The 25,464-nt window shown below is 38.5% G+C and overlaps 1 protein-coding gene across 4 annotated transcripts in view; it reads right to left on the bottom strand.

Moving 5' to 3' along the window:
* The window catches only part of ANKRD11 (ankyrin repeat domain containing 11), a 179,499-nt gene that overhangs the window by 134,882 nt on the left and 19,153 nt on the right, over positions 1–25,464 (bottom strand). For 3 of the 4 annotated variants that reach the window (XM_083456436.1, XM_083456434.1, XM_083456437.1), the window contains exon 2: positions 21,865–21,944. The gene's annotated coding sequence lies outside the window, so the exon portion shown is untranslated. Of the gene's footprint in view, positions 1–21,864; positions 25,414–25,464 lie in introns of all 4 variants that reach the window. The other variant, XM_083456435.1, reaches the window with a different exon arrangement.

The following is a 25,464-nucleotide window of genomic DNA, read 5'->3' as shown; positions in this document are numbered from 1 at the left end:
TCAAAGGATTCTCCCTTAGCTACCAGATAATGATGCAATCCCACTTCTGTCACACCATCCCAAACATCATCAAAATGTTAACCTTCAGTTTAACATAATCTAGACACATCATGTCATGGCAAGTAGGCCAACCTTCTGTTTGCTGAAGTTAACCATCAGAATGCAACAAATAGTTCTAAGAACAGCAGGCAAGTCTGGCTTGTTATAATGGGGAAAGGTAATGCTTCTAAACATAACATGTGGCTAACTAATAAACACTGCCCCAGCCAGACCACCAAGGATGCAACTTAGCCTGCCTCTTTGTCCTCTGAGAGAAAGAAGATTGATTTACTGCCCTGGCTTTTGCTGACAGCAAGAAAATCTCTTCCCCTTATGCTCCATGGAGATATAACATTTTCCTTTATTCAAGACTACTGGACAGGAATGTGAAACAAAGTGTAGAACAATCCCTTTACAAGAAGGCCATATTCTGAGTGCTTGCAATGGGTCTGAAGCTTTAAGTGTACCAATGGACTAGGCATTTTGAATATACAGTGGTACCTTCCATAAGAGGAAGCCTGCTGGATCAGACCAAAGACACACCTAGTCCAGCATCCTGTTCTTGCAGTGGCCAACCAGATGTCTCTGGGAAGCATGTAAGCAGGACCTGAAAACAAGATCACTCTCCAGTGCTTCACGCTTGTGATTTCCAACTGCTGGTATTCAGATGCATACTGCACCTATTGCAGATAGAGCATAGTCATTGTGGCTCACAACCATATTTAGTTGCCTGTTGTAAGGATTCAGTTGTGACCTGGTTCTGTTGTCTTCACATTTTACATGTACAAAATCTGCCCAACCCTTAGGACATCTATATATCACTAACAAATATGTTAAATAAAGTGGGCCACATTAAAATGAGAACTTATGTTGTTGTTTTACCTATGTGAAACCTGAGTCCTTCAACAATTTATTTCCATCCACTGCATTCTCAAGTTGAGACCACTGAGGTATACCTTAGTTTAGCCCATTCCTGAACCATACTTTTCTCTTCCTGCAATGCAAACTCACTACATAGGACAACACTGTTATCTGAATGACAGGCAGTTCTGTTAATGTCCAGGCTGCAAAGCAGATTAGACAGGTGCAAGGAGGCTTACCAAATATGAACACACTTTTATTCAATTGCAGCAGAAATTAAATTCCAGTGTGTGCAAAACATGCCAAGAACTGCCTAAGTAACAGAGACAGGCACCTCCAAAGATATCCAAAGCTTTCCTAAAACTCGATTTTATACTTAAAAGGTGCTTTATAACAAGTGCACTTAAGTAACGTAACTTCTCTCTAACAAAAGCCGCTGTCTCCCACGCAGTGCACTATTAAAATGATTTTACAAACAGATATAAATTAAATACAAACAAAAGCTCCAGCAAGTTCATGCACTCTTTAAAGAGGTAATGCAAGAGTAAATATTCTTCAACTTGCAAAAATTACACAAATTAAATTTGAACACATTTGCTAATTTTGCCTAATTTATTCTACTTTTGCTAACCCTGGAAGTAGGCAGAGAGCTATACAGCATGCAGAAGCCCTGGCCACTGACGATTGGAAATCAAAATGAGCCACAAACACATTTCATGCATCAAAGATTTCCAAAGACATGACCTGCAAATATCTAGCCTACATTCACAGGCATATATGCTACATTTCTTTTAACATAAAAGCTGGAGTTCTCAGGATGCTGGATTCAGTACACATACAAAAAATGTGATTTTTCTAAGTTACTGTGCAAATGCACAGCCCTAGTAAAACCATTATAGCATCCACAGTCACTATCATTTAGTCTGTGATCATTAAATAACAAAAAACAGAAGGGACATAATCTAGTCCAACTCTACTACTAATAGAAGGCCAACCAGTCCTCTGCTTGAAAACCTCTGGAGGAGAGTTCACTGTATGAAAAATTCAGCTGAAAGTCATTGGCATTTCTGCAATGCATTTAGGACAAGCATGCATGCTAGTTTCATTCAAAGGAAAGTAACTGACTGGCACATACAACCAAAATTCTTCTCAACTAATTTCCATGCCATATTAGTTATGGAATGAATCAAACTACAGTATTACAATATGGAACAAAGGGCTTAATCATGAACTTAGCTGAAAAACCAGGCTATGGTTGTAGAAAACGGCTCCACTTGCAACTTAAAATGGTTTTCTGTTTCTGCAGAGGCAGAAAATCACCAGGTACTAACAGGAAGTGGTAACTCAAGCCCCAGCCTCTCAGAATATAACTTTCATCGGAGAGGAGAATACCACTATATATTTGAACTACTGACCTGAAATAAGTGATGAGTAAGGATTTTTTTTTTATGAGAGACACATCATTGCAAAAACTGAACTCTGTTCAAACATTTAAACATATAAATAGTGTTATGTTCTTTGAGCTATAGCACTTTGAAGTCACTGCTCTTGTTGACTTTTGAGAATTCAAAGCCTGTTCTGCCTTTTTAAACAGCTGTATCACCACTGTGGAAAAATTCACAAAGTCAGGCTTCCTGGACAGAAGAGGACTACCCTAACCCTTAAACATGAAATGCCCAACCTCCTCAGGACCAAGACTACTTCAGCTTCTGTTTTTAACATTAAAGCCTGACCCCTAAAGAACAGCATAATCAATTACTTTCTGGTTAACTAGAGGAATATGCCTCAACATGACAGTTCAGATGCAACATCAGAAATACAAAGCTAAAAGGGCACTGCAAGATTTTAGAAGCCCAAAAGCAAACAAAGGCAATTCTTCTGACTGTGCCTCAATCAAAACATTTAATTGGAATGAACAGAACCTCAGCTGGCAAACTGCCACCATGTATGCCTTTCATATGACCTCATCCAACTTGTCCTCAAGGGAGTCTATACAGATAATGCCTATCAGCCTGATTCTGTTGTATAACTTGTCTCATATTTAAGACTTCCAATTTTGAGAGCATTTTGCTTAGAATCTAACACCATTCTGTCTACTCAACAGTCCGTGATGCAAATGCCACGGATACAGAAAGGTTAAGTCTTTTCATCCACTCAACTACCAGCATTATTTGGATCCAATTTGTATGTGCATATTAGCTTTCTGACATGTCCACCTGGATCAAATGCAGACAACCTCTGCTGTTATCCTCACATTTTTCATTCCCCTCCCTAAACTGAATGTTAATCTGTGTCAGACAAATTAGCATTTGAGGCAGTGTGACATAGTAGGCAGGAGTGGGAATAAGAAGTTAGAAACTTTGGAGGCCTCATGCAGTCTTCTCTCAGCCTCAGTCTTTCACCTGCTATGTAGGAATAACACTGGAATACCTCACAAGGCTGTTCTAAGAATTACTAAAATATGTAGGTACAGCATTTTGAACTCTTGAAATGTGCCATATATAAATGTGAAGTATTAGCAGTATTAAGTAGGAGTATGAGAAGCCATCTGAACAAACTATGCTGAACCCTCCCCCTCCCCCAAATATTGCTCTCATTGTCAGAACTTTGCTGCTATGGTAAGCACCAAACTACTTCTCAATTTTCACCAGTACCCAAAGTGGCTGATCTCTTAGCATCCTCTTGTCAATCATTTTATGCAAGACCCGCAGAGCACTATAGCTATAAGAATTGACAAGGCAACTTGCCTCACTCTTTGAGCACTTTAATTTAGTCATACTCCACCTTTCTATCCTCAGAGTGACCCACAAATTGGCAAACAGAATCGAAATAGCACAATACAAAAATGAAAAACAGGAAGAATTAAATCAAAGTCAGTGATGAAATTTAAAGCAATAATTTAAAGCAGGTTAAAGTGCTTGCAGAATAAAAAGTTTTTATTTCTCACCTAAAAACCATCAGTAGGGAGGGCGACTGAATTCCAGAGTCAGAATGCCGCAATCAAGGCAACCCAGTCATAAGTCCTCAAATACATACTATACTGGGGGCATGCAGATTTATGTGGCAGGAGGCAGTCCTTCAAATATTTTGCTTTCAAACCATAAAGGGTTGTATCTATAATTAACCAGCTGAATTCAGCTGTAGAAATCAGAATCATATATAGATCACAATTTTCCTAATATCAAATTTAAAAAGAGTTAAGACTACACTCTCTCTACACTTAGAAGAAAAGCCTTACTTATAGAATAAATGAAGCTTAACCCCACTCAAATCTTCTCTAATATATGTGCATAAATTATGTAGAGAATCTTATAAATTGCTTCGTATCTGGAAATCTAGTTTAAGGAATAGAGCAGCCTTCCGCAACCTGGCGCCCATGAAATATTGCTGAATTACAACTTTCATTTATCATACTAGACACAACTAACAGACAAATGGTTGGGAAAGGAGGAAAGAAGAAAACACAGGTACAAATTCTTAGTTACAAGTTCTTCTAATGACCATTTAGGGTAGAAAGTTATAGGTGATGAGGTGCCAAAAACTGTTGGACTCTCAGCTAGACAACTGTCAACAATATATTGCTCATAAGCACACTGTAACTTAACCTGAGACATAGTTGGTATGTTCAGATATTACACCAAACAATGGTTTAGAAAGATGTGGCCACTTCTAGCCTCCTCCTGGAATTCTACTCTTCCCACCCACCGCTTCTCCCATGTGGCTAGAAGTTTGGAAGCTTCAACGTCTTGGTTAACCAAAACTTACCAAGTCAACTGGACCCTAAACTGCAATTAGCACTAACTATGGTTAGCTTAAACAAATGACTTTAATAAATCATAAATTGAAGTTAGCTTGTTTGAAACTAACAACAGAAATGGGGTGGGGGGGGGTTAATGTAAAAGCCCTGAAGGAACCTAGATCTTTCATATCTCACTAAAGTTTACAGACTAAACTATCGTTTAAGGTGATGTTCAAATGCAGCCAGCCAATGACTTCATAGCTGATCTTCAGAACAGATCTTCTAAACAAATCTAACCACTGAACAATGCTGGTTTCTTTAAAAAAAGAGGGGGACATTTTAAGAATTGACACAAGAAAGGATTAAATTTGCGTTTTGCCTTCCTTAGCACCAAGACAGTCAATGTGAAAAGCATAATCTAAGTCTTCCCTATTTCAGGCTAGAATTTTTTTTAAGTTACTCAGAGGAAAGAAAAGGCTGCACAATGCTTCACAAGTGTTTTTCAATTAACACATTTTTTCTTGACCCTTCATAATTTTTAAAAAATTTCTTCCATACTTATACTCCTTTCATAAACATGTTTAAGATGTGATGTTGACAGAGGTTCTTTTTTGAAAGCTGCTTGTAGCAAAAAGCACCAACTAAAGCATTTCATTCATAGCACTGAAGCGTTTTAAGTCTGAGACTTCATTTTTACCAAGTGGATGGCACCACAACAAACTGAAGCTTTCCCCACATAATAGCATATTTTGACCAAGAACAGAAGCCCTCAAAATACTATCCAACTATAGTTCAGTCACAATGCCAAGCTCCCATGAAGTCAGACTGCTGTTAACATGATCTGCATAAAATGCAGCACACTAGACCAGCAATGCTTCTGTAGAGCTTAGATAACACAATATTTTATTTATTACAGCTGTTTGTATCAAAAACGGAACACACTGGGATTTCCAGTCTCCAAAGGTTATCTCTGACTGTTGAACTGGGGCTGAGCCAGCTACCTTAAACAACTATAGCCAGTTTCAAAATTACCACATGTTATGCAGGGGTTCCATATAATACCTAAAACCTTGAAGACACTCCCGCAGGTAGTGGGTAAGGGGGAATACTCCCAGAACCCACGCACCAAGTGGGTCTTGCCCAAGTAAGGTGGAGATCTTAAAAACTTTTAGTGTCAGGTAACCCAGGCAGACCCAGTTCAGAAAGAGCTATTAAGCCCTCCGCCTTGCTTGTAGGGAAAAGCCCATTTGGCATGCAGGCTCTTGGAGGCTAGGATGCTCACATAAGATCTCACAGAAACTTGGATGGCCCCACGAAATCTTACAAGAGCCCCCCCCCCCCCAGAAACGGCATATCACATTCAAAATGCCTAGAAATGAATTGTAGTTTGATTATCAAACAATACATAAAGTGGACCAGAGCAAAGTAGAACCTTTGCCCCAGATGCAAAACTGAATACTGAAGCAAAACTGAAGTCCACCTAAAATCTCTTTATAGATTTGAAAAAGCAAATAGGAGCTGCTGCGAAAGGAGCCAATCTAAACTTTGATAATTTCCTCTAAAGTCATGTATTAACCTTCCTACGACAATCCCAAAAAGTACTTCAGCGAACCAGATTGTAATTCCAGTTTTGGGAATAGGTTAATTACCAGAGTGGAGTATGTGCATGCACACAAGTAAGCACTCACATGTCCAAAAAAAATCGAGGGGTTATTGATATTTTTAAAATCTGAAACGTACAAATTCTGAAAGCTGGGGTACAGCATAACATTTTAAATGAAGGTTCTATCTGAAGATCCCTCTTTAAAAGTCGCAACAGGAAGATGTTAACCATTTTCTTTTTCTCCACTGAGAATGTCTAACAAGTACGGTAAATCAACCTGTTTTATCACACATGCAACAAGATAAGATTTCTGATCAGGACCTAGACATATCTGCATTCCGTAATGGAACTAAACTAATAGTAGTACTGAGCTCAGAACCCCTAATTCCCAACTCTTGATCAATTGATTGATTTTACTACATGCTGCTATTCCACAACAAGCTATGCCCAAAGTGCCTTACTGCAAACATTCAAAACATCAAAATAGAGAACATTGGAAATACAAATATACAAAATACAGAAAATGTCAGAAATTCAAAACAGCAAAAATAAATGATTTGGAAAATATTTGATTTAGAATGAATTACGTATTACCCCCTCCCAAAAAACCCCACATAATCTAGGCATAATTATATAAATACAAACCAAAACAAAAAGTTAACTGACAATAAAGTTTCTGATCCTAGTCTTGCTGCACTCCAAGGTACCTGACTTAAATTCAGTTCAGAGAGGAGGGATAAATGACATAAAGCTGGAGCCCATATCTGTCCTCTAGAGGAGGCAAACAGCACCAAAAGGGAAGTGTCAGAGAAAGCAATGATGGTAAATCTTTTCCCCAGCCTCTTCAAGGACCAACTGCTGGTGAAGGTCTGATTGCAATTCTTCCTCTGTCTATAAATAATGTTGGCCTCCTAACAGGGTGCTCAGGATTTTTTTTATTATGTTTGCAAGTAATTTATAAAGGCTTTGTTTAGTTGTGAGACAATATGTTGTTATTGTTTTGGTAACCAATTAGTATACATTGTTGTTTGAGTACTGTATAAATTACAATACAGAAAACCTGATTTAAAATCAATCTACTCTATTTTTCAAAACATGCTAGGAGGCATCATTGCAACAACTTTTTAAATAATAAGCCTGTAATCCAAGTAACCTGCTTCAATATACTTAAGCATTGTACGCTACAGAAAAGTATTGCAAACTGACCAAGTTCTTCAATTCGTATTAACTCCCCTGGTGCTGCACCTGCAGGTGAATTTAAAGATCATAAGGAACTCAGAATTCTTAGTAAGACCAACATCATTTTCCAGTAGCTTTTAAAATTGAGGTCTGGGAAACCAGGAATGCCATGGAAACATACCAAGACCTCTTCAACTAAAAGTTCAGAGTATGACAGACAAGCTTCTTGAGAGATGGCCTGAAAATTACTATCGATCTTAACCTGTAATCTGCTTGGAAATATAAGGTATGTTCTGGATAATGCATCTAGCTACTGCAAGCTGACAGGACTGACTAGTGCTCAAGGAAACTGAATGTTTGCCCTAAAGCATGCTCCAGAATCCTCTGTATCATACAGAGGTCCATGGCAGATGAGGGGTTCCTCAGTAGACAAGTCAATGTGGAAAGTTTAATACAACACTGGCGTCTCTCCTCTGGCCTTAACTATTTAACCATTAACAAAATAAAGCTTCTTAGCACAAGGACACAACATGCATGTAAAAATATTAAGTCTATGGGGTACTAAAACTTGTATTAAGATGCTGACACAAAGAACTGTTATCCAACGGGGGCTCACATTCCATTCTTGTGCTTCAGAATAAGGATCCCAACTAACCAGACATGCCAAGATGGTTCTGAAAGTTGTTTAAAACAATGTTCAGAGGATGAGGTCAAAGAGCTTAACAGTTCCATATTGACACTGCTGCACAAGCCATACAACTTCTACAACCTGTAGAATGTGTATAACCAACTAATGTAGAACTTTAAAATCAAGGTGCCGGGCTTCAAGCTTTAGAGATACATAATTTTATTTCTATTCTGCCTTTCCACAGCTCAAACCATGCCCAAGGCAGCTTATACAATGAAAACATACATAACTATAACAAAAATAGTCATAAACATTGATAAAAGCATTAAAATATACACAACCAAACTGAACAATTTCTACATAAATCACAACATGATATAAAATAAAGATACAAAAAAGCAACAGCTACAGCAACAAACCTTCTTCCCAAACAATACCCCAGCCCAAGAGTCTATTCAGGAGGCTTTGTAACTGGAGTCAGTCAGTCAGGGCCCTGTCCTCCTAGGCCAGGTGAAAAAAAGACTACAAGACAGGGAGACGGTCTTCCAAGACTCACAACCAATATGGTCTATAAGCAATGCAGATTTCACAACACACTTCAATTTGCTTTAATCCTTTTTAAAGTGCCTTTCCCTTTTATGCATCAATACTTCCCTTAGAGTTCAAACTACTTTAGTATTATCCTCCGTAAACCTCACGGTCTTTCTCACACACACACATTTCCAATTTACTTTGTTAAGAACATCTTACTATGGTGTCAATAATTTTTAAATTGGGCAAAATCTCCAGGGGTGGTTTAGGAATGTTTGTGTGCTTTCCCTAAAACTACATCACAGATGGAATCTTTGCTGGTTATTGCTTGGAACCAACCCACCAGCAGAAGAAAACTAAAATAGTGCAGTGTAGATCAAATGTATTATAGTCACACGTAAAGCAACTGGCTGTACCTTCAAGAGTCTCAAAAAGATTTGGAGATAATGAATAGGCAGTAAAGTATGGAGGCTGATGGTATAGTCAAGCTGCATAGGCAGATGTCAATGACAGCTGGGCAAGTTAAAACAGCTTACATTTCATTATGGAATGGTCTCCTTCACGCCTTTAGTTAAAAGTAACATTACAGCAGCTATACGTGAAGAAAAGTAGGCAGGTAAACAAGGAACTGTGGTAGAATTAAAAAGTTTATAGTTGCTAGTAAATTTTGGTAACGTTTCCCACACCATGCAAGTTTTATGTAAAGCATAATAGAATACTTTTTTTTACAGTTGTGAGCTTGAAAGGAATGAACATAATTACAATTCTGAGCATGAAATGAACTACCATCATACATGCCTGAACCAAATCTGTTTCACCAGCTGTAGCAAATCAAAGTAGTCAGAATTAAACAAAAAAGCCTAGAAGCAACAGCTCTTGTTGCCTTTAACCTAGTAATTGTGAAGCACCTGGATCCGGAAGGGCTGTAGAGGGTTGTAACAGCTTCAGATGTTCAGTGGATGTGGTCCAGTGACTCTTTGATCTTTGTGGAATGCAGGACCTCAAAACAATGCATCTGTGTACTAGCTATATTACAGATCCGGGTGTGGACCTGAGGGGATTTATAAAAGCTAGCATTACATTGCAGCTGGAAAAGAAAAGGACGGAGCCACAAACTGATCTGAATAAATTTGAGACAAAAAAGAAAAGAACACATGGTCTTACCCATTCTTTTTAACTTGTCAAAATGACCAAACCATTCCAAATCACTTAGAATAGGTGAGCTCTATGTAGCTCTAGTGTTTTCAGTTTTTTTAAAAATGGACTTAACATAAAATCTGTTGCAATACTGAGTGAACTGCAATAAAACGTTTTCTACTACAGATTTTAACCACTCTCTCTCTCCACTTCTATTTATTTACATCATTTTACCTTACTCTTCAACTGAAGAGGCTCCCAGAGCAGCTTACACAAGATAATATAACAACACAGTCTCTAGGCTTAGATCTGAAAGATGCAGCACAAAGTGAAAAAGACGGTGGGAGGGGACTGAGGCATCCATTTCTAGATTGTCATGTGGTTCTTATAGTGAGGAGCTTGGAGGGAAACAGCTGAAAGACAAATGGAGCCTGAAGGAGGTGGTCTCTCAGTATAGCCAATCATGCGGCCCTTCTATTGCTGCATTCTGATGAAATGGCTACAGCTAGATGCTAAGTGAAGCCTGCTGGACCAGGATCTCTCAGCTGATGTAGAGGTCCTGCAGTTTTGAAAAAGATTCCATTCTTATAGTTTCAATAAGGGAACTACATGGCTGGTGGGAAATGTACACCTCCCTTTACTAGTACATGCCCATATTTTGCCTTCTCACTGAGCTGTCACAAAAGCAGTGTTTACATTGTTAGCTCTTTGGTAAGATTTACTAATGATATCTAGACAATTTTGCATGCAAACAGCTTGTGCTCTGCTTTGTTAACTGCTCTACACTGCTGCATATTCATAGTAAGACACTCTACAGTAGTACACGTCATGGACAGCTTACATACACTCCAGATACATTTCAATGTACATGTGTCATTAGCCTAATATTTTCATTCTGAAGTGCTTGAGCCTTCTATTCTGTTGTCAGAGTCAAGTTGCATCACTCCAAGGCACAAGTAAGCTTCATGACAAAATGACCTGCTTATAGATAAAGAACAAAATTATGAAGCTTAAAGATTTGCATACACAATTAGCACATGTTAGAAATACCAATAAAAACTACCAGCTTATTCATTGCTTCTCAAATTTAGTTTCTGAAAGGTTTTGCATTAGAAAATTTTTCAGATTTCCCCCTATGAATGAGGTTAATTTGGTCAATTTGCATAAGGTAATCAGCATGGGAAAACCTTTAGTTTGTATCAAAAAAAATTTCTGATTTCCCAGAGTGATCCAATTTAGCATGTTTATTTTACTTGTGTTTAGCATTTTTTTGTCCCAATACAAATACTCAAGGGGGAAATTGAAGCACAATTAATATGTTTTAATTGGGATACTCATAAAAAGTTAAAGACAATAGCTTGAATAAAGACAATAACTTGAATTGTTTACATTTAAGGGGAGAATGTACTGAAAACTGTTGGCAGTAATAAATGTTAACAATGTTAACAATTATGCACGATAAGCTGGCTCACATACTTGCTAGTGATAATCACCTGAAAAACATTAATTACAACTTTGAAACTGCAGGGTTGCTTAATTTTGTATGCAATTGTCATGCATTCACTGTTACTAATAAACTTAAGAAAATTTTAGATGGAAAAATAAAGCCCTGGGAAAGTTTTCCATTAAAAAATTTCTACCTGTCCAAGCACCATGCTGGTATAAAGAGACTAGAAATTCTGTGCAAGAAAACTGGAGTCTCAAAAGCAAGAAGCTTGGAACAAGCAGGCGAAGGTTCCTAGTCTTTTAATCAGACAACAATTTAAAGGCCAGGTTCTACCAGAGTTGTACAACCCATGCATCTCTTGCTATCTTCTCCCAAGTTTACATCCTCTAACTCAGGTCCTGCACCCCACTGAAGATAACTCACTACTGAATTACTAAGTGAGCTGGAATGCAACACTCTGAGTTTTCCCACGATTCTAAAGCTGATCATTCTGAATATTTATTTAGCCTTGTAACATTTCAGTATTAGATGTAACAGTGTAACAGTGCCCATATATGGTTGAAAGTCAAGGTTCTGCTCCAGTTCAGAGCAGGGGTGAACAACCCAGTGGCTGTACTCAGCCCCATAGCCTCCCCCCTACTATGTTGGTGGCAGCAAAAATTAAAAAAGTTAAAGCAGACACAAACTGTGGTGGACATAGAAGTTTCAACTTTCTGCCCACCCAGCACCTGATGAAGATGTTAACTGCTCCCTCCATCATCAGACTGATCATGATGAGAAAGGGGACTATATGTCCACTCATCAGCTAATCTGCACAAATCACCTGAAGGGTGAGTAACTTTGGCCCTGTGTGCATGTGTAAAGGTGTGTAGGGTGACTACAAGCACAGAGCCATCTTTCCTATTGGGCTTACTGGAGCATTGCGCCAGGGTGCTGGCCTCTAAGTGGTGCTCCAGTGAGTGGGGGAGCTGCGCTAGCAGCGGCCTCTCCTTTCCCTGCATGCCCTCCAGCTGTGCCCCATCAACCATATGGCTGACGGGCGTGTAGCTTCCTTCCCAAGCCTCCGCGGGAGGAGAGCGATCCCTGCAGAGGGTTAGGGAAAGGTCAACAACTCTGGGAAAGGGGGGGTGCCAGAAAGGGGGGGGCGCCAGATATGCTTAAGATGGCCCTGTACAAGCACCTGACTCTAGGCAGAAAAGTTTGCAAACTGTCTTTATAAAATAACCATTTCAGTTTTACCTTCAATCAAAAGCTAAGTGATCAAGTATTACCAAAAAACCAATATCTTAACTGAAGCCAAACACATTGTGCTTACTAATTCTACTAAGATTCCCTAAAGACCTTTGGGTGTGAATGGAAAATAGTTCCAGCCATATTACATTATTTTACAGCACTCTGTGAACATGTTGCCAGAATTCCAGGTTCTCATTACACTCAACTCGGTGCCCTACTTTTCCATCAATGCTCTGTTTTTAATCCTGTTGCTTGGCCTCAAACATGCATAAGAGCATTCTCGGTGTTGTATAGTGTTTTCAGACAAAACATGATGATGTAGTTATTGAAACAGCAACAAAAGGCATAATGTATATAAATCACAGCTTCCCTTACTGCAGTGGATCTGCATTCCAGTGAGGAAGCCACCAAAGCAGCACAAAGTAATGATGCAGGAAATAAAAATTAAATTTGGAAGCAACTTTTATTAAAACATTTCTGATTTGGATTTCAATTTGAAAATGTCTGAACAAAAAGCAAACATTCCAGGTGTTACTTTTTTAAAGTTTACACTAAAATCCTCTACCTAAATATACTAATCCCCTTCCTTCCAAAGCTGCTCCAAGAGTTGTAAAAGCAATCAACATTTTGTTACCACTAATGCAGGGGTCAGCAAACTTTTTCAGCAGGGGACCGGTCCACTGTCCCTCAGACCTTGATTTCCGTGGATAAATTTATAAATCTATACAACACCACCCACCCACTGGTTTTGTCAGAAGTATATTATTTACCAATAAGCATCTGTTGAAGCACAATCCTCTGCAAACACTCATACAGCTTCATATCATGTAAGAAAAATATCGAGCTTTCAGTGTTTATTAAGAAGATATAAATTAGAAAATGGAGCACTGGCCTCAATTTGGTTTGAGTAAGGTGGCAACCCACTAGAATAACCATCACATTACACTAAATTTAAATTGCTGATTTCCAAACTGCATTCAGGGCAACCCTGGAGTACCTTGAAAACTTATCAGAGACTCTTCATTGAAGAGGCCAGTAATGGCAGCCAAGTTTCCCTGTCACTGCTCATCTTCTCCTGTAATGCATAGTCTTGGCACAGTGCTTTGTGTTCTAAAATGCACTCTCACTTCAAACTGAGCATCAACAAAGTCCAACAAAACCCTTGATCTAATTCAAAGTAACATTCCAAAAAGTAGAGAAAAGTAACATTTTCACTAACTGAAAAATTAGCTTTAGTGCCTGAGCATATTTGCCTTGTGTTACAACAGCAAAACATTAAAACAAGCAGAAGCTATCACAACTCAACTTGCATTAAGGAAAAGTTAAAAGCTTTCCTGTGAAAAACAAATACAGGATATTGGCAAGACTGCAAGAATGAGGTAAAAAAAAAAAAGACTAAGTACAACAAATGGATTTTATTCTCTTTGTACAACACAAAGAGCAAGTCTACTTCTTGCAAGACTGCAGTAATAAGTTTATCACTGCCAGAGAATAAGCAGAATGGTTAAATAACTTTGAACAATTACCATGTTAACCTAACCACACAAGATTAAGCAAAAGTCAATGGGATCTGAAATGCAGGTGTAGTCATGTTGAGGAGACCTATGCCAACTAAAGTGTCCCAAAACTTCCAAGTCTTATTTCACAAAAGTTTGTTCTCATCTGTCTCAATAGGGCTCACTGGGGTAAATATCAAAGGATCCCATAATTACTTACACTGGTAGTAACGAAGAATCCACCTGTTAGCTGCAAACAAAACTTATCCTATGTGGGCTAGTGAGTATGCTTACAAACCATGGAGCCATACATTTCCCTTTCCCCCTATAAATGGTTCACGGATGTGCCAGTCACTCGCCTATGCCCTAGGAATATATGGTTGCTTTTGCTTTTTTCCAACCAGGCACTTGTTTGTTTTCTTCTTTTCTTTTTCTTCTCCTTCTCCTTCTCCTCCTCCTCCTCCTCGGTTTCAGGTTCTAGCTCAGCTGGCCTCTGCATTCTGCCTCCAAGTGTCCCACTGCTGGAAGACAGGCCCCTTCCTTTTTCATGCGTGTAGTCTCCTCCTCCTCTCCCTGGTTTCTTTTCTTCCTTTTATCTTTTGGACATAGTGGCCCCTCTCCTATGGCATAGATCATTTGATGTAGCCAAACCTCATCTACCCCCCCCCTGCAATTCTATGTATTTAGGCAACAATTGGCAATCATGTGAGGTGATCACTGATGGTGACAAACACCGACTGTCTGAGACTTGGTCTGTTATCTGTCATACATCATACATGTCATTATGTGTAGGGTAGGTGAGTGTGGCTTGGCCAAAACAGCCTTGTGGGACAAATGAGAAGTCCTGGAGGGCCAATTAGGCTCATGGACCAAAGATTCCCTATCACTGATCTGAAACTACAAACTACCAATGGATAGGTTGGCTGAGCATTAAATTTGCAACACAGAGGTAATGGGCAGCTTCCCTTCTAGGCTGAAAACGTAACAGTCTCACCCATCATTTTGCTATTTGAAAGAAGGTAGGAAAAGAATGCTGCAGAAAAAGGAAATGCAACTCTGATTGTTCCACCATGCAGGATTGGGAATAGTGGCCCCAAATGACTCTTCCATTTTCTAGCTCTGCCTCTGGAGAGAGAAACTAAAATTAGCTGATCCACTCCCAAGATCCATAGCAGCATTAGTCATTAAAATGTTAACTTGTCACATATGATTTTAATCAAGTCATCCTCTGTGGTGTGCTCAGCTTGGAAAGCACAGTACGCAAGGTTTATGCCTTTTCATCATCATAAAAAGATGAAATGCAAGAAATAAGCCTACAGCAATATGTGAATGGCCATATTTAGAATTATTTTATCCAGTTCTTTTCTAAGTTCACTTCATCCCTAGACATCAGAAATAACATGTCTACCTCTGTTTGTTATAAGCAACACAATTATGGGTGCTGGTGCTGCTCCTAATTCCAGTACTGGCAGTGTTAGATGGGCCCTTTAAAATCAAATTTCAATTCAAAAATTCCTTTATTTACACACACATTGAATGAAGGACTGCACAGTGTTTCTTAATGAACTCAGCAACCTGAATATATTCATGTAATAATGACAGAAATGGCTGTCACTTCATCTGGCATTCAGCAAGCAAAATTTAAGAGCCATTTTCACATAATTTACATTCCAAACTTAGCAACATCTTATTGCATCAAGCATTTGAGGGGTCTATGTAACAGAGAATGACCATTGTGGACCAGAAAACTAAGGCTGCAATGCTAAACACATTTACTGTGGAGTAAACCCTTCTAACTTGGTGGGACTTAGTTCTAAAGAAGAACAGGATTATACCATAGAAGGAATTTCACATCAAAAATAGATCCAATGCAGTAACACTGTAATGCAGTGACTGTTAATTTAGCAGAAGGAATCAATTTGAGTTCCTCAATATTTCAACCAACCAAAGGCCATTTGGACTTTCCCTTCTCATACCTGTTCATCAGACACACATACCACTCCATATAACTATTTACAGGCTGTCTCCCCCTGACTATATGACTGAACATCTCTTCCAAAAATTGTCCTTTGATCTGCCTCGGAGCAATAAAGCGCTCGTGCACCATGTCCACGCTCTCCTCAATAGCTTATGTAATAGTAAAGGACAAGGAGGAAACATGTTTACATCTGGAAACAACAACATCACCAAGGCCTCATGAGCCACTTTTTTGTGTCCATATGTTATGAGAATATATAACAATAAATGTTTTGTGAGAAGCACATTATGGTCCACTCAGTTTTTCTTCCACGAAACTCAGGAGACTGTACATGAGACGCCCCCAACAATTTTCCATTCAGACAATGCCTGTTTAGCATTGGCACAGTTGCTGCATTCCATGCCTTCATAGGACATCAGTCTACCCCCTGAATACAACTGCTATGTCATACCACAGCCACATGCACCATCCTTAGATAAGGATAGTAAATGCATTTATGTTTTTGTTTAGTTTACACACACACTCCTCCATATTTATTATTTTTACAGTGACTAGATCCTATGTATAGGATTTTTTAAGCAGTCACTTTTACCTTCGAAAGATGCTCTACCAAGGAAAAGGACTGCAAATACTGTAAAAGGAACTAATGGCTTAAAAGGCAGCAAAAATGAACGAAACCACCACAGAGGCAGAAGGAGCACTGAAGAGAAGAACCAAGGATAAGACTAAACACAGATGGGAAATCAACAGGTGGTAAAAGAAACAAGGAAATGACCAGCCTGAAAGGTGAACAACAGGCGTCAGGAAGAAATGACTGCTTTCTGAGAAGCAAGGGGGGGGGGTGAATAAAGGAGGAGTAAGGCTAAGCTAAGACAAGCAGCTTCCTTTATTCTTTTTTAAAGCTTACAATGTTGCCTATTGTCCATTGGGGCAGCACCAAATCCCAACCTGGCCACAGCTTCTCTCGGATCTCCAGAATGTTTCATTGGCTACAAATGTTCATCCATGTCTGTAGACATACCCAAAAGCTTCATTTTAAAAATTGCAGAGAATGAAAGTTGGAAGGGATGTCAAATGCCATCTATGCCAACTCCTACCAATGCTGAAAATCCACTACTACAACCTCCATGATAGGGAGGCCATCCAGCCTCTGCCTAAAAACCTCTACTGAAGGTAAGTACACCAGCTTCCAAGGCAATCTGTTCCATTGCTGATCAGCTTGTACTTCCTAATGTTTAGTTTAAACCCCTTTTCTTCCAATTTGAATCCTATTTGAATTTGAATTTTAGCTCAAGTCCTACCCACTGAAGCAACTTATAGCAAGTTTGCTCCCCAAATTTGAGATAGTATTTCCAAATATTTTGAGGAGTATATAATACAAGTATTTCCCTTTGGCAAAGATAAGAAGCTATACTACCACAGACTAGAAAAAGAAAGTTTCACATATTCTGGTAACAATATTTAAAGTCAACAGTGAACACAGGATTCTGACCATTGGATAGGCCACTCATATACATTCTCTGGCAGTGTCCCTAACAAATATAGTCGCAAAAAATACAAGTACAGAAAAACCTCAAAAATACATAAAATTTAAACAAGTAAATCTCACTAATGCCCAGTGGAAGACAAAGCACAAAGAGTATGAAAGCTACATTCAACTTATTGGCCTCTTCCCATATTATTATCTGGGGTAGTACATGCCTGCCAAGTGGGTAGACCGGAGTTACCCCACAGAAGTGAGCTTCCAGGCCCAAGTCTAAATATGAAAGTATTCTAGAGGCAATATATGTACTGCTATCATCTTCCAGAGAATTCACCTCTAGCTCCAACCCTCATCCCTTCATGCAAAGTCTTTGAAGGCAGAAGAAAACCCGCTCTTTCCACCCACCCAGGACATACTAACAGAGAGAGAAGCCAATACGAAGAGAGACATTTAAAACCTGCTCCCATGTCTCCTCTGCCTGTTCACAATATCTGCCTACTACAGTTATCCAATTCTCCAAGATCACCTTACTTTTGTCTTTTCACATGTTTTCCAAATAGACATTTTGAAGTATTTGGTCTTGAGCAGTGTTCAAAATTAGCCAGGTATCAGGCACATTTTACACCTGGCTTTCGTTCACTTGCAACCAAGTGAAGATGCCTCCGCACCAGGGTGGCGCCTGGCATCTCCACCATTTGGAGCTGCATGCCTGCAGTTGATTGGATCTGGACTGTTTTTCACATGCCCATACCACATCATGTAGAATTAGCTTCACAATCATAATGAATTTATGGAACCAAAATGCTATTTCTGTGCAGCTTGAGCAGGAGCAGTCACCATTAAGAAAAAGAGGTCGGAATAGGCCAAGATATATGTGGACTGTCCCTGAGACATTTCAAGTTCTCAAAGCTCTTAACCTAGCTCAAGGTTGTCATCTGAACTAGCCAGTTGTTTAACTGAGTATCAATCACAGTCTGTCCATCATTTGAAAAATAAGACTTTAGAGCCATCTTGCCCCAAAATGGCAACTGGACATTCCATTTTGGAGACTGTAACTTTGGTTTAAAGAGCCATTTGAAGCCTAGCTTATATGGCTGGATTTCTAACACTGGTTTCAAGGATGTTGAATTTACAGTTAAAAGTGATTAGGTTGCAAAGGTTCACTCGTCATTAAAACTTGCATTAACGAAACATTTTTGCTACCTTATGCTACATCTAAAAATGTGTTCAGGAAAGGAGAGTGAAATCTAACTCAAGGTTGTGACAGATCCTGATTTTACAAATCCTTTCTTTATGCAGTCAAGAATCAGTAAATATTTAAGAGTGAATGCATCCAAGCTGAAGTGCCACTAATGGAAAAGACCTGAGATAAATGAATACCAAGATCTGGCCCCATTTTGTCTAAGCAATTCTATCTTCATTGTAAAATGTGACTTTTCCGAAGACAATTCAATTCTTAAAGCATGTGTTGAAACTGCATTTTTACTATCTAGCTCAGCTTCACAATAGCGTTCTTCTCGGAAGGTCAGAACAAGGCAAGATTCAAGCTTGGAAAAACAATTCTGCTTAGCAGCCCCACCATATTCATCCTTTTAACAACAACAACAATTTATTTATACCCAGCCACTCTGGGCAGATTCCAACAAAAGATTAAAATACAATAGTCCTTCAGATATTAAAAGCTTCCCTAGACACCTACATATTCATTATGAACTCTGTGAAATACTACTTCCAAAACCACCATCACAATCTCACTTCTGCTCAAAAGTCTTGATCTGTCAATTTCTGTAATGAAAAATGTGACTATTGAGAGTTTAACCAGCTGACAGCTTACACTAGAATTCTGTGCTAAAGAAAGACATCAGATTATCATGCGTCTTCAAGAAACTCAACAGTACATAAACATTGAAAGCCTAAATGTTTTTCAACAAGAAAATAATACATACACAGAGCATATTCATTAGTGTGGTATACAGTGATTTGGCTGCGCTGCATTTTTATTATTATTCCACTTTCCATTAATTTACACATGACCCAATTTTTATTACAAGAAAGAATGCTAAGGAGAAGCCTATATACACTTCAGACACTAATATTGCGTGGAAATAACTGCATAGATGTCACCAAAGAACATAAAACTGCCACAACTCCAGCTTCATTAGAACATATTCTTTCACAGAAATCCCAGCACTAACACACAGCCATCATATTGTTGGTCACAGATTCTGCAATAGCTTGGCCATGAAGAATTCTGCAAATCAAGTACCACACATCCAATTCACTGGACAGTCTTGCACTTTTCCCCAACTCAAGAATATGCAAGTACTCAGTAAGCTTTCCAAGAATTTGAAAACATTCTTAATTTCTATATACCAACAAAATCATCACTCTGGGCAAATAAGCCCTTATGATTCATCAGTGGCAGGTGGAAATTAGCACTGTTACTTATTGGGTATTCAATACTGGAAGGGAAGAATGCACACCTAATTTCAACATGACAAATTAAAATTTATGCTCCAATCACCACTTTTAAGACAATCTCATTAAGGCCCCTGCAGTAAGGAAAATTACCTACAAGTGCACAGGTATGGTGATGACACAAGTGACAAAATTAATACACCTTTAAGCTCTGCAGCAGCAATATTCTGCTCTCCAGGTCTCTTGTGAGCAGAATGAGCAGAAACCTTTTTGTGTAAAATGTGAGATATTAAATAATTCTATCTAAAGAATTCAGGTTTTAATTACTATTCCAAGTGTATATGTTAGTTGTTCCACACAAAAACAACATTCTAACAATTTTTCTTATTTGCTCTCCAAAGGATTAATACTTATAAAATAAACACACAAACATTAAAAACAATAATCTAATGTGAACAAACTGCAAGTCAGCAACAATTAATAACGGAATGCCCTAAAAGGGCCCATCTCACCGACTGTCCTAAATGGCAGTGATGGACACTGGTATGCACTACTAGGACACTCAGTTACACCATCTGCCAAGAAGCAGGTTTACCTCTCTCATTACTCTCAAAGAAGGGACTTCAACAGGAGTCTGCAATCGACCATGGGTGCATCGTATCATACTAATTACAAAATAGGCAAGAAGCTACTGTTGCTGCTACCTCATCAAAGCTAAGGAAACAGCTTTTTATCCCAGTCTTTTCCAATGTTTTGTTAACTGACATGAGACCCACATCTTAAGATGCATCTCAATGTCATTGCTGAGACAGGTGCTCCACTGACAGGCTTCAGAAAGTTGTCAGCAGTGACAAAAACCTGCAGCACATATTTTTAGCACACTCTTATACAGAGTTTGGGTGCATCTGAAGGTGCAGAATTTTTTTAAGCTCAAACCAAGTCCAGACTTGATTTTAATGAATCCTCTTTTAATTAGAAACTTAATCACCAAGTTCAAACATTACTCTTGTTAACTGATTACATTTCACCCTGATAATGTCAAATTAAATCCTAGATCACATTCACTAATTATCTCTTTTTGGTAAAAACTACCCTAGAAAAAGTCCTTAAGAGAGAACATTATTCAGTATGAATCTTCTCACCTACAGTAAGGAAACAATCCCCAATTTAGCCAAATATCTGACATTTCTCTCCATCCTCCAGAAGTAGGGAAAGACCTTTTCCTTTCAGGAACAAAAAACTAAGTTTGCCTCTCACCGCTGGGTCTCTGTTAGCACCATGGGGTGTGTGGTATGTATAAGCTTTGACAGATTCAATCTGGATGAGAGGAAGAGCTGTATGAGTCAGGAGGCAAGTCTTGTAGAATGGCCCACAACGAGACTACTCTTTTTGCTTGGTCACTGCTGTTATATAAACCTTGTTTAATCACACTGAAAATGTTCTACAAATTTTACTTCTAAGAATAGTGACTCCAAACATTTCCCCTTCTTCCCTTGTGTTGCATGCAAGTGAATTTGTAGAGAACTTGCATGTACTGTAATAGGATTGTCAGCTTATAGTTGTTGCTTGCCACAGGTAACCAGCCAAGTGCCTAATTGCAAGGCAGGTTTTATGGTAGTTTATAAGTCCTTGGCTGCTGATTCAACAGTGTCTTTGCAGAGAAAAATGCCACAGTGCTGCTTTATCCAAGCATCTAAATCAGAAAGTTTCCCTGAGATGATAACTTACCCAATATATGTCTTGGTGATGATAAAATGAAAGCCATAGCCTGTATTTGTAATTTCCCTACAAAACCTTTGTCAGGTACTGCAGGGAGGTTCACCCTCAGGCCTTATTTGTGATGCTGCTATACATTGCACTACAACTAAAACTAGTTTCTTAATAAGCTGAAGACATTTTATCTGCACTACAAAACCAATTCTAACACGACTACTCTTATCAAAACCTATTAAATATTTACATTTTAAGAATAATAAATGAAAAATCACTATCACGATTCATAGTCATATTTTGTTTTTGTATTCGCTATTACAAAAGCTATTCCACTGAAGGGGGGGGAGTGCTGGGGGGGGGTAAGCAATAAAATAGTTACCGATTCCATAGCTGAAAGTTGTGGTTAGCAGGACATGGATAAAATCCAACAAAGAGATGTCTCCAAAGAAGCTCTGTATTCTGAAAGACAAACAAAAATTATCTTACATAAATATAAAGACTCACAATGCAAGCTTCAGGGGGGGAAAGCATGCTAAAATTATTACACCTCATCAAAATATCTTGTTGAATTCTATTCCCAATGTGCTTTGCTACTTCAACAGTCCACTGGGTGATAGTACTGTGATGTCCTACTTGTGCAACTGGGATTTTCCTTTCAGCCCTCTTGAAAAATAATCTTATTTCAGAGTCACATACATAGAAAATATTGAAATAAATTTTGACAAAATCTTTTCAGAAAGCCAGAATAAAATGAGAAGAAAAGAGATCTGGTCTTTGGTGGGTTTCGGGGAGGGGTGGAATCTTAGTCACTGAATTTGCACTTACACTTATAGAGACCTACTTGATCAAGATAACCTGGGATTCACATAACTACATAACTTATTTACTAATCATTCTGGTTACTCTTAGAAACTGAATTTTTTTCAAGACAAGAGAATAGAAAGAATACATTCACAAAGAAAGAGAGTAGCACAGGTTTGCTCCCTCAGAAAAAAAATACTACTTTAAAATCAAACTATTTACTTCTTGTCCTGGTTTAAATACAAAAGTAGTAACAATATGCTTTAAGTACCGTACAGGTAAGAGCTCGTGAAATTTACTGGCAATTGTATCATATAACTATCCCATGCTAGCATTTACATAAACATTAGCAGAAGCTAATATTCACCAATAAAATATACCCTTCCTTTTTAAGTATCACCTTCATATTTTTTTATAGCTAACACTACCATAAGAATAAGATATCTGGTGCTTGCTATTATCATTCCAGAACAAGCAAACTGTGACTCATAATTGCAGTGAAGCCAGCTGTTCTTAAGTAAAAGAAGTCAAGGCTAACCTATAAAAGACAGCACTAGGCAACTACAATAAAAATCACCAATCTCTAGTAGAAAAACAAAAGGCGGCAAGGCTATTTAAATTTGAGCAAAGTAATGCAACAATCGTCATCAAACTGTAGCCAGATGCATGATGCAGTTCTACAGCTGAAGCTTAGCACGCCTGGCCCTATAAACACCTGGGTCCCATGCATAAACCTCCTTTGGAGGTTGTGGGGTATTGAGTAATAGGAGTGTTTGGCTAGGGCTTCAGAGACCTATATCTGAGTGGTCATTGAACATTGGCCTTTAAAAAATTAGCCTCAATTACAAACTAGCATTACAGCGTCATTGTGAAAATATAAGTTGTAGAGCACTTTGAAGAGTACTAACTCATTCAAAAGGAGAGGATTATACTGTCTCCATACCAGGCCGGTCAAAAACGCTCTTTGGTCTTGTAAAGGATGAGCTGTCTTTTAATTGTGGATTTAAAAAACTGTGCTACAATACCTGAATATATAGCAATATTTTATAGCAGGGGTGTCCACCTTCCAAGAGACTGTGATCTACTCCCACTATAAATAAACTGGCAGTGATCTTCCCATTAGATTGACCAAAGTTGTTGAGCGTTTTTTTTTAGGATCGACCAGGGAAAGCCCATGACCGACCAGTAGATTGCGATCAACCAGTTGGACAGGCCTGCTTTATAGCGATACCTCTATATAGACATATAAAAATGACTTCAAATATAACAATAAAAGCCAGAACTGAACTAGGAAAATGAACCAGTGTGCTACAATGCATGACAAACCAATCCAGACAGCAGGAGGCCTAGCCAAGTACAGAACATTCCATTTGGAGAGAACCTCTGACATGTTCAAAAATGCTGAAGCAGATGGTGAGCAGTCTTTAATACAGTATCCCAGCTTAGTCAACCACCAATGTTTGCTAAAATTCAGTCATATAAGAACTCCAGGGGCTGAACTAAAAAATGACATGTATGCATTGCTACTTAAGATTTCATGTACATAAATATGAGCTACTTATTTAATCATGAAGGCAAGGCTGACTATTCTTTCTTTGGAAAGGAACCCTTCATATACCAAAAAACAAAACAAATAACCCCTCCTTTTATGGCAGTACCAAGCCTCCTGTACTGAGAAAAACCCAAAGGATTTCCTGCTCTGTTAACATGATGCTCCTAAGCAATGGAGTTAACCACACATCAGAGCCAGAACTGGTTTTAGTTTAATACAATGACCTGAAAACACATTTTAATATTTATGTGCATAGCACCTATGTCAGCTAGAAGAGTGAAGCCAGACTAGCAATCTTAAACACATAACCATGAACATCAAAAAGGAGGAACAACATGAAAAAGAAGCATATATTCTGGAGACAAGTAACTGGAAAAGAAGGGCAAATTTAGGAGGCAGGTGGTACATGGACTTCCAGGGAACTAGGTAAAAGTAAAGAACAGATGGGGAGGGAGTGTTGAAATGAAAAGCAAAGGAGGACTGATTAGTTTTCAAGAGAGCACTTAAAAAAAAAAAAGACAAAGCATAATGCCTCTCTCATGTTACACTTCTATTTCTGCCATAGGGATCTTTTGCAATGCTAAACAGAATGGAAGCTGCATGTAATACAAAGAAGAAACAAAGCAAGTAAAGTGATACATTTTATTGGGCCTATTTTTATGGGAAAGACTGTAGAAGCTTGCAAACTTTATATGCTGTAAGCTGCCCAGAGTGGCTGGGGAAACCCAGATGGGTGGGTGGGGTGGTAATAAATAATAATAATAATAATAATAATAATAATAATAATAATAATATAGAAAATATTAGTATCCTGCATCCTTGATTATCGTATTTGTATCTTGCCATGCCTCCAAGAAGTTCAAAAGGTTATCCCATTTTATCCTCACAATCCTGCTAAGCAATTTAGACAGAAATATGGCCTGAAGCAATCTACAGTGCTTCATCGTTGAAGAATTTTAATCCTCATTTCCCAGTTCAGGTTCAACACTCCAGTCACTATACTACAGTAGTTAGATGATTGGATTGGGACCTGAGAGACCAGGGTTTAAATTCCATTCAGCCATGAAGCTTACTGCGTGACCTTGGCCCAGTCACTACTTCCCAGCCTAGCATACCTCACAGGATTGTTGTGGTAAAATGGGAAGATGGAGAACTACGTATGACCCTCTTGAAGGAAAGGCGGGATAGCAGTGTAATAAATAAATATTTTAGTTGGGTACTTAGTGTCTAAAAAGCTAATTCAGATGTCTATTCCAGAAGTTAGGAAAGAGAAAGCAAGCAATATGCATTTTATGTTGAACAGAAGTATAATCTTAGAATGTGTCAAAAATGGGGGGGGGGATCTAACACTTCTGAAAATTATCTTTATAACAACTGATACTCTTATAATCTTTCAGTGAAATGTACATGGAAGCCTTCATAGAGGTTCTATTTGGCAAAAACACTGGTCCATCTGAAAATTCTACCTTATTCCTTTTAAAGAACAAATTGTTGCAGAACAATGTTGATCTTTTTTAAAAAATGCCACAACTCAAGAAGTTTATTTTCTTTTATGTTAGTGCAGGCTTCCTCAACCTTGGCCCTCCAGATGTTTTGAGACCACTATTCCCACCATCCCTGACCAAT

Source organism: Podarcis tiliguerta (genome assembly GCF_965153285.1).
Source record: "Podarcis tiliguerta genome assembly, chromosome: 8".
Taxonomy (NCBI): Eukaryota; Metazoa; Chordata; class Lepidosauria; order Squamata; family Lacertidae; genus Podarcis; species Podarcis tiliguerta.
Note: the sequence above shows the minus strand (reverse complement) of the source record. Positions and strands in the feature narration are given on the sequence as shown.